Here is an 11551-nt window from a genome sequence, read left to right on the forward strand (position 1 = left end):
TGTGGCTAAGGGGCAAGACTCCTGCTTGAGAAAAGCAGAGGGAAAAGTAAAGGGGACTTTATTTTGCACCTTAGGTATCAGGTTGGGCACAGGGGAGTAGAGCACCACGCAAGCTCTTGGGGTCCTCAATTCAAGGACTTGGCTTTTTTATGGTGATATGGCTTGGATCTGTGTCCTCACCCAAATCTCATGTTCAGTTGTAATTCCTAAAGTTGGAGGTGGAGCCTGGTGAGAGGTGACTAGATCGTGGGGGCAGTTTCTCATGAATAATTTAACACTATCCCCCGTTGGTATTGTCATCACAATAGTGAGTGAGTTCTCATGAGATCTGATTATTTAAAAGCATGTAGCCTCTCCCCCATCTTTCTCTTGCTGCTATGGCCATGTGACATGCCTGTTCCCCCTTCATCTTCCACCATGACTGTATGTTTCCTGAGGCCTCCCCAGAAGCTGAGTAGCTGCCAGCATCATGCTTCCTGTACAGTCTGTGGAACCCTGAGCCAATTGAGACTCTTTTTATTATACATTAACCAGTTTCAGATATTTGTTTATGGCAATGCAAGAACAGCCCAATACAGAAAATTGGTACTGAGGAGTGGAGCATTGCTATAAAGATACCTGAAAATGTGAAATGACTTTGAAACTGGGTAACAGACAGAAGTTGGAAGAGTTTGTAGGGTTCAGAAGAAGACAGGAAGATGATGGAAAGTTTGGAATATCCTACAGATTGGTTAAATGGTTGTGTCCAAAGTGCTGATAGTGATAGGGACATGAAAGTCCAGGCTGTCAGATGGAAATGAGGAGCTTATTAAGAAATGGAGCAAAGGTCACTTTCTTCATGCTGTAGCAAAGAACTTGGCTGCTTTGTGTATCTGCCCTAGAAATTTGTGGAGCTTTGAACTTGAGAATGATGATTTAGTGTATCTGGTGGTAGATATTTCTGAACAACAAAACATTCAAAAAGTAGAGTGGCTGCTTCCAAAAACCTGTGCTTATATGCATGAGCAAAGAAATGATCTAAAGTTAGAATTTATATTTAAAGGGGATGCAGAGCATAACAGTTTGGAAAATTTGCAGCATGGTCATGTGGTAAACAAGAAAAGCCCCAAAACTGGCTAGCCATATGCAGAAAACTGAAACTGGACCCCTTCCTTACACCTTATATAAAAATTAACTCAAGATGGATTAAAGACTTACATGTAAAACCCAAAACCAGAAAAACCCTAAAAAAAAACCATTTAGGACATAGGCATGGGCAAAGACTTCATGACTAAAACACCAAAAACAATTGCAACAAGAGCCAAAATTTACAAATGGGATCTAATTAAACTAAACAGCTTCTGCACAGCAAAAGAAACTATCATCAGAGTGAACAGACATCTTACAGAATGGGAGAAGATTTTTGCAATCTACCCACCTGACAAAGGTTTAATATCCAGAATCTACAAGGAGCTTAAACAAATCTACAAGAAAAAAACAAGCCCATCAAAAAGTGGGCAAAGCATATGAACAGACACTTCTCAAAAGAAGACATTTATGTGGCCAACAAACAAGGAAAGCTCAACATCACTGATCATCAGAGAAATGCAAATCAAAACCATAATGAGATACCATCTCATGCCAGTCAGAATGGCAATTTTTAAAAAGTCAGGAAACAACGGATGTCGTAGAGGATGTGGAGAAATAGGAACAGTTTTACACTGTTGGTGGGAGTGTAAATTAGCTCAACCATTATGAAAAACAGTATGGTGATTCCTCAAGGATGCAGAACCAGAAATACCATTTGACCCAGCAATCCCATTACTGGGTATATACCCAAAGGAATATAAATCACTGTACTATAAAGACACATGCACACATATGCTTATTGCAGCACTGTTTACAATAGCAAAGACATAGATCAAACCCAAATGCCCATCAATGATAGACTGGATAAAGAAAATGTGGCACATATACACCATAGAATACTGTGCTGCCATAAAAAGGAATGAGATAATGTCCTTTGCAGGGACATGGATGAAGCTGGAAGCCATCATCCTCAGCAAACTGACACACAGGAAGAGAAAACCAAACACTGCATGTTCTCACTCATAAGTGGGAGTTGAACAATGAGAACACATGGACACAGAGTGGACACACACCAGGGCCTGCTGGGGGCTGTGGGGTGAGGGGAGGGAACTTAGAAGATGGGTCAATAGGTGCAGCAAACCACCATGACACACGTATATCTATGTAACAAACCTGCACATTCTGCATGTGTATTCCTTTTTTTTTTTTTTTAAAGAAGAAATCAAAACAGAAAAGTCCATTTTCATGGGAGAAATTCAAGCATGCTATAGAAATTTGCATAAGTAAAAATGAGTCAAGTGCTGATAGCTAAGACGATAGGGAAAAGGCCTCAAAAGCATTTCAGAGACTTGGCAAGAGGCTCTCCCATCACAGGCCCAGAGGCCTAGGAGGGAAAAATGATTTTATGGACCATGACCAGGGCTCACCCTGCACAGCCTTGAAACACAACTCCCTGCATCCCAGCCATTCCAGCTCTAGCCTTGGCTCAAAAAGGCCCAGGCACAGTTCAGGCCACTGCTTCAGAGGGTGCAAGCTGTAAGTCTGGTGGCTTCCACGTGGTGTTAAGCCTGTTGGTGTACAGAATACAAGAGTTGAGGCCTGGAAGCCTCCGCCCAGATTTCAGAGAATATATGGGAAAGCCTGGGTATTTAGGTAGAAGCCTGCTACAGAGGCAGATCCCACATGGGGAACCTCTACTAGGGCAGTGTGGAGGGGAAATGTGCAGCCCCCACACAGAGTCCCCTCCAGGGCACTGCCTAGTGGAGTTGTAAGAAGGGGGCCACCGTCCTGTAGACCCTGGAATGGTAGATCCACTGGCAGCTTGCTCCCTGCATCTGGAAAAGCTGCAGGCAATCAACACCAGTTCATGAGATCAGCCACTGGGGGCAAACCCTGCAAAGTCACAGGTGGAGCTGCCCAGGGTCTTGGGAGCCCATCCGTTGCACCAGTGTGCTACGGATTTGAGACATAAAGTCAAAAGACATTATTTTGGAGCTTTAAGATTTATGACTGCCCTGCTGGGTTTCAAACTTGCATGGGGCAAGGAGCCCCTTTCTTTTGGCCAATGTCTCCCTTTTACAAAAGGAGTATTTACCCAATGCCTATATCCCCATTGTATCTTGGGAGTAACTAACTTCTTTTTGATTTTACAAGTTCATAGGTGGAAGAGGCTTGCTTTGTCACAGATGAGAATTTGGACTTTGGACTTTTGAGTTAATGCTGGGATGAGTTTAGACTTTGGGGCACTGTTGGGAAGGCATGATTATGTTTTGCAATGTAAGAATAAATTAACACAGATGGCATTTCTGGATGTGCCCTGGACCAGAGGGGAGCCTGTTGCCCTGAAGGGTGAGTCTAGGTCAGGCAAAATTTACCACAAGCTGAATGGAGAGCCCTTGGGCCTTCAGGGAACATCAGTGGCAGTCTTGCAGTACTGCCCATAGGCCAGTGGCAGTGGCCATGGGGTGAGGCTCCTCTGCCTTTGGAAAAGAGAGGAAGAGTGGGAAGGACTACATCTTGTGGCTGGAGTGCTAGCTCAGCTGCAGAACAATTTCACACTAGGTAGTCTTCTAAGGTTTTTGACATTAGTTCCTGCCTCCCAGACAGCACCTCTGGACATGTCCCTGGCCTGGAGGAGCTCACCACGCTGAAGGAACAAACACAGGCTTGGCTGATGTTGCCACATGCTGATTGTGGAGCCCCAGAGCTTTGAGCAGACAAAGGCTGTAGCAAGAAAGGGGTTACAGCAGGCCTTGGGTAAGACCCAGTTGTGGGCTTGTTTTGGGACTGACCGAGCACAGCTTTAGAAGTGGTGGCCATAGGGGTACTTGTGTCACTTCGCTGCCAGCTCCAGGTGGCTCAGAACAGAGAGAGACTGTTTAGAAGAAAGTAAGAAAAGAAAACCAGAGTCTTTGCCTGGTAAATCAGAGAATTCTTCCAGATCTCGTGCAAGACCATCAAGGCAGTACTTCCATGAGTCTGCAAGAACCACAGCATTAGTGGGCTTAGGGTGCCCCCTAAAGCAGATACAACTTAGATCATAACACCCAAGTCCTTTTGAATATCTGAAAAGCCTTCCCAAGAAGAATGGGAACAAACAAGCCCAGACTATAAAGATTACAATAAATACCTAATTATTTAATGTCTAGGCACAGACAAACATTTACAAGTATCAAGATCATCCAGGAAAACATGACCTCACCAAATGAACTAAGTAAGGCAACAGAGATCAATCCTGGAGAAACAGAGATATGTGGCCTTTCAGACAGAGAATTCAAAATAGATGTGTTAAAGGAATGCAAAGAAATTCAAGATAATACAGAAAAGGAATTCAGAATTCTATCAGATAAATTTAATAAAGCGGTTGAAATAATTAAAAAGAATCAAGCAGAAATCCTAGAAGTGAAAAATGCACTTGGCATACTAAAACATGCATTAGAGTTTGTTAATAGCAGAATTGATCAAGCAGAAGAAAGAATTAGTGAGCATAAAGACAGGCTGTTTTAAAATATGCAGTCAGAGAAGACTAAAGAAAAAAAGAATAAAAAAGAATGAGGCACGTCTGTAAGATCTAGAAAATAGCCTCAAAAAGGCAAATCTGAGAATTGTTGGCTATAAAGAGGAGGTAGAGAAAGATAGAGGTAGAAAGTTTATACAGAGAAACAACACAGAACTCCCCAAACCTAGAGAAACATATCAGTATCCAACTAAAGAAGGTTACGTATTAGAACATCAAGCAGACTTAACCCAAAGAAGACTACCTCAAAGCATTTAATAATCAAACTCCCAAAGGTCAACAATAAAGAAAGGATCCTAAAAGAAGCAAGAGAAAAGAAACAACACTCAATAGAGCTTCAATATGTCTGGCAGCAGACTTTTTAGTGGAAATCTTATAAGCCAGAAGAGAATGGCATGATTTATTTAATGTGCTGAACAAGAAGGGGAAAAAAAAAAAAGACTTTTATCCCAGAGTAGTATATCTGGCAAAGATATCCTTCAAATATCTGAAGAATATTTGGGAGGGAGAAATACGACTTTCCCAGACAAACAAAAGCTAAGAGATTTCATCAACACCAGAACTGTCCTCCAAGAAATGCCAAAGGGATTACTTCAATCAGAAAGAAAAGAATGTGGCCGGGCACAGTGGCTCACACCTGGGAGGCCAAGGTGAGTGGATCACCTGAAGTCAGGAGTTCAAGACTAGCCTGGCCAACATGGTGAAACCCCATCTCTACTAAAAATACAAAAAGTAGCTGGATGTGGTGGTGGGCACCTGTAATCCCAGCTACTCTGGAGGCTGAGGCGGGAGAATTGCTTGAACCCAGGAGGTGGAGGAGGTTGCAGTGAGCAGAGATCATACCACAAAGAAGGAAGGAAGGAAGGGAGGGAGGGAGGGAGGGAGGGAGGGAGGAAGGAAGGTAGGTTAAGGGGCAATAAGAAATCATCTGAAGGCACAAAACTTAATAGTAAATACACAAAGAAGCACAGAATATTATAACACTGTTACTGTGGTGTGTAAATTACTATTTTTAAACATTTATTTATTTTTACTAGAAAGTCAAGAACAATGTGTAAATTATTCTTAAGAAGAAAAATTAAATGATGTCCCAGCACCTACATAGCACCAGCCTCTCCCCAACAGTCTCCCCAGCAAAAAGGGCCTCCCAGACCATACTATTGTTGGTGAGTTGTTTTGTCTTCATATATAGGATGGACTTCATATTCTCATTTTCAGTGGTTGTAACATGGATAAACAACCCTCTATTGGTATGGTTCCATATGCTTGTGTTCAATAGCTATGCCACAATTAGTCCTTTAGTCTTAATCTATGCTGATAAGCAAATATTCAAGATTGTTTAGACTCTTTGGAGGAGAATAATTAAGGTTTATCAAAAGTGATGAAAATTTACAACTAGAAATGCATTTGATAGTCCCTCAAATAGTTTTACATGTTGCATAGGGTATTTCTCTGAATACATTCATTCAAGGTTATTACTAACCCTGTGTTGTATCAATTATAACAATCTTTGTAATATGATTAATATGATTAGCAAATGGAATTGAGTAAATTGTGCACATCAATCATATGTCTATAAGGATTTTGTTTCTTTGCTTTCTTTCTTTTTTTTTTTTGAGACGGAGTCTTGCTCTGTCACCCAGGCTGGAGTGCGGTGGCTCCATCTCGGCTCACTGCAAGCTCCACCTCCCGGGTTCCCACCATTCTCCTGCCTCAGCCTCCCGAGTAGCTGGGACTACAGGCACCCGCCACCACACTCGGCTAGTTTTTTGTATTTTTAGTAGAGACAGGGTTTCACTGTATTAGCCAGGATGGTCTCGATGTCCTGACCTCATGATCCACCCGCCTCGGCCTCCCAAAGTTCTAGGATTACAGACATGAGCCACCGCGACTGGCCACACTATTCTCGATTGTATATAAATATCCCGTTTTATTTGTCACACTTTTTTGATCTCCCATATGTATCTCTAATTCCCAACTTTGTTATTTCTTTGTTTTTATTTTTACTTATATATATATATATATTTTTTTTTTTTTTTTTTTTTTGAGACAGGATTTCTCTCTGTGCCCCAGCCTGGGGTGCAGTGGCACAATCATGTCTCACTGCTCCCTCGACCTCCTGGACTCAAATGGTCCTCCCACCTCAGCCTTTGAATAGCTGGGATTACAGGCACACACCACCACACCTGGCTAATTAAAAACATTTTTTTGTAGAGACAGGGTCTCACTATGTTGCTGAGGCTGGTCTCAAACTCCTCGGGCTCAAGTACTCCTCCTGCCTCGGCCTCTCAAAGTGTTGGATTATAGGTATGAGCCATCCTTCCTGATCTGATTTTATCATTTCTATAAAATTCAAAGTCTTTATTTCAAATATTGTATCTTTGTTTTCCCTCTTCTCTACTTTTGAATTTTCAACATGATTTAAATTAGACCTGCTCATTTGATTATTTGTATCTCCTAATCTCTTTCATATATTTTAGATCTCTCTGCTTTCTCAGCTGCATTCTAAATATTTTATTCAGCCAAGTAGCTTAGTTATCATTTTACCTGAAGTCTGTATCAACTGCCATTTAACAATTCAATTTATTTTCATGGCTTTGATGCCAGTTTATTTCTTTTTTATATTTTTATGTTGATACATAATATGTGTACATATTTATGTCATATGTATAATATTTTGTTATATGCATACAATGTATAATGATCAAGTTGGTGTATAGGGTATTCATCAACTCAAATTTTTATTTTTAATTTTACAAAAATTTTTTGGAGATAGGTTTTTGGAGATAGGTTTTTTGGAGATAGGAGATAGAGTGAAACCCTATCTGGAGTTTCACTCCAGATAGTGGAGCCTGCACTCAAGGCTGGAGTGCAGTGGTGTAATCATGGCTCACTGTAGTCTCAACCACCTGGGCTGAAGAAATTTTCCCACCTCAGCCTCCTAAGTAACTGGGACTGCAGGCGCATACCACCACACCTGGCTGATTATTTTTTTTTTTTGTAGAGTTGGGATATCACTCTTGCTCAGGCTAGTCTCAAAATCCTGGCCTCAAATATCCCACTCCCTTGACCTCCCAGAGTGCTGGGATTACAGGAATGAGCTAGAGTGTCCAGCCTGTTTATTATTTCTATGTGTTGGAAACCTTTCAGTTCTCTATTCAAGCTATTTTGAAATATACAATACATTGTAATATATAGTCAGTCACTCTGCTATCAAATAATAAAACATTTCTTTTATCTAACTGTATGTTTGTGCCCATTAACAACCTCTCTTCTTCCATCAGCACCCATCTACACATACTTCTCAGTCTCTGGTAGCTATCATTTTTCTCTCTATCTCCATGAGATCAACTTTTTTTGCTCCCACATATAAGTGAAACTATTCAATATTTGTCCTTCTGTGCCTGGCATATATCACTTAACATAATGACATCCATTTATATCCATGTTGCTGCAAATAACAAAATTTCATTTTTTTTAAAGGCATAATAGTAGTGTATTGTGCACATACACTACATTTTCATTCATTGATGGACAATTTGGTTGATCTCATGTCTTTGCTATTGTAAATACTGTTGTGATAAACATGCAAATGTAGGCATCCCTTTGATATATGGATTTCCTTTTCTTTCAATAAATACCCAGTAGTGGGATTGCTAGATGCTATGGTAGTTTTCTTTTTTTTTTTTTTTTTCTTTTTTTTTTTTTTTTTTTTGTAGAAATCTCTATACTCTTTCTCCATAGTGGCTGTACTGACTTACATTGTCACCAACAGTATATAAGTTTTATTTTCTCCACATTCTTGCTAACATCTCTTATGTTTTCCTTTTAATAATAGTCATTTTAACTGGGGTAAGATGATATCTCATTCTGGTTTTGATTTATATTTCCCTTGTGACTGGTAATGTTGAGCATTAAAAAAAAAACCTGTGGCCGGGCGCGGTGGCTCAAGCCTGTAATCCCAGCACTTTGGGAGGCCGAGACGGGCAGATCACGAGGTCAGGAGATCGAGACCATCCTGGCTAACACGGTGAAACCCCGTCTCTACTAAAAATACAAAAAACTAGCCGGGCGAGGTGGCGGGCGCCTGTAGTCCCAGCTACTCGGGAGGCTGAGGCAGGAGAATGGCGTAAACCCGGGAGGCGGAGCTTGCAGTGAGCTGAGAACCGGCCACTGCACTCCAGCCTGAACGGCAGAGCGAGACTCCGTCTCAAAAAAAAAAAAAAAAAAAAAAAAAACCTGTTAGCCATTTGCACTTCTTCTTTTGAAAAATGTCTATTTATGTTCTTTGTGCACTTTTTAATGTGATTGATTTTTACTATTTGAGTATATTTTGGATGTTAGTTCTTTGTCAGATGAATAGTTTGCGAATATTTTCTCCCATTCAACAAGTTGTTTCTTTGCTACATTGATTGTTTTCTCTGCTTTGTAGGTTTTTTATTTAATAATATTTTCCCATTTGTCTGCTTTTGTTTTTGTTTTCATTGTGTGTGTTTTTGATGTCTTAGCCATAAAATATTTGCCTAAACTAATGTTCTGAAGTGTTTTCTGTGTATTTTTATCTAATAGTTTTATAGTTTCAGGTCTTATGTATAAGTTCATAATTCATCTTCAGTTGATTTTTGTTTATGGTGAGAAATAGGGGTCCAGTGTCATACTTTTGCATGTAGATATCCAGTTTTCCCAGCACCATTAATTGAAAATAATGTCCAACACCCAGTGTATGTTCTTGGAGCCTTTGTAGAAAACCAGTTGGCTGTAAATACATGGATTTATTTCTCAGTTCTATAGTCTGTTCCATTGGACTATGTGTCTCTTTTAAACTCAATACCATGCTATTGTTGTTACTTTTGCCTTTTAATATATTTTATTTACTTTTCTTTTTCTCTTTTTCTTTTGCTTTTAATTTTTGTGGGTACATAGTAGGTATACATATTTATGGGGTACATGAGATGGGGTGTGATACAGGCATGCAATGTGAAATAATCACAGCATAGAGAACGGGGCATCCGTCCCCTCAAGCATTTATCCTTTGAATCACAAACAACCCAATTACACCCTTTAAATTATTTTAAAATGTACAATTAAATTATTATTGACTATAGCCACCCTGTTGTGGCATCAAATAGTAGGTCTTATTCATTGCTTCTAATTATTTTTTGTATCCATTAACAATCCTCACCTCCCCCCAACACACATCCCTCAGTGACCCTTCCAGTCTCTGGAAACCATCCTTCGACTCTCTATCTCCATGGATTCAATTGTTGTGATTTTTAGATTGCACAAATAAGTGAGAACATATGACATTTAGCTCTCTGTGCCTGGATTATTTAATTAAACATAATGATGTCCAGTTCCATTCATGTTGTTGCAAAGGACTGGATCTCATTCTTTTTTTTTTTTTTTTTTTTTTTTTGGTTAATAATACTCCATTGTGTATATGTACCATGTTTTTTAAAATTTATTTTTTATTTCAGTATGCCTTTGGGGAACAGGTGGTGTTTGGTTACATGAATAAATTCTTTGGTGGTGATTCGAAGATTTTGGTATACCCATCACACAATTAGTATACACTGTGCCCAATGTGTAGTCATTTATCCCTCACCCTCCTTCCACCCTTTCCCCCAAGTTCCCGAAGTCCATTGTATCATTCTTATGCCTTTGTGTTCTCATAGCTTAGCTCCCACTTATGAGTGAGAACATACGATGTTTGGTTGTCCGTTCCTTAGTTACTTTACTTGGAATAATAGTCTCCAATTCCATTCAGGTTGCTGCAAATGCCATTATTTCATTCCTTTTTTATGGCTGAAGTAATATTCCATGGTATTTATGTACCACATTTTCTTTATCCATTCGTTGGTTGATGGGACATTTTTTTCTGCAGTTGCAAATTGTGCTGCTATAAACATGCATGTGCAAGTATCTTTTTCATATAATGACTTCTTTTCCCCTGGGTAGATACCCAGTAGGATTGCTGGATCAAATGGTAGATCTACTTTTAGTTCTTTAAGGAATCTCCACGTTGTTTTCCATCCTGGTTGTACTAGTTTACATTCCCATCAGCCATGTAAAAGTGTTCCCATTTCACCACATCCACGCCATATATTATTTTTTGATTTTTTTATTATGGCCATTCTTGCAGGAGTGGGGTGATATTGCATTGCAGTTTTGATCTCCATTTCCCTAATAATTAGTGATGTTGAGCATTTTTCCATAGCTTCTTGGCCATTTGTCGATCTGTTTTTGAGAATTCATGTCCTTAGCCCACATTTTGATGGGATTATTTGTTTTGTTCTTGCTGATTTCTTTGTAGATTCTGGATATTAGTCTTTTGTCAGATGTAGAGATTGTGAAAATTTTCTCCCACTCTGTAAGTTGTCTGTTAACTCTGCTGATTCTTTTGCTCTGCCAAAACTTTTTAGTTTAATTAAGTCCCAACTATTTATCTTTGTTTTTGTTGCATTTGCTTTTGGGTTCTTGGTCATGAAGTTTTTGCCTAAGTCAATGTCTAGAAGGGTTTTTCTTTTTTTTATGGTGCCAATTTTAAACAGTTTTTATTTAAGACACTGATTTTCTGGTTAAAATACAGTATTTTAAAGTGCAATGTTTTTTCCTTCCCCTGTGCATATGCTCCATATTCAAGTATTGAGAATGCCAGGCCGGGCGCGGTGGCTCAAGCCTGTAATCCCAGCACTTTGGGAGGCCGAGACGGGTGGATCACTAGGTCAGGAGATCGAGACCATCCTGGCTAACACGGTGAAACCCCGTCTCTACTAATACAAAAAACTAGCCGGGCGAGGTGGCGGGCGCCTGTAGTCCCAGCTACTCTGGAGGCTGAGGCCAGAGAATGGCGTGAACCCGGGAGGCGGAGCTTGCAGTGAGCTGAGATCCGGCCACTGCACTCCAGCCTGGGCTACAGAGCGAGACTCCGTCTCAAAAAAAAAAAAAAAAAAAAAAAAAGAGAAT

This window comes from Macaca fascicularis, chromosome 1, assembly GCF_037993035.2.
Source record: "Macaca fascicularis isolate 582-1 chromosome 1, T2T-MFA8v1.1".
Taxonomy (NCBI): Eukaryota; Metazoa; Chordata; class Mammalia; order Primates; family Cercopithecidae; genus Macaca; species Macaca fascicularis.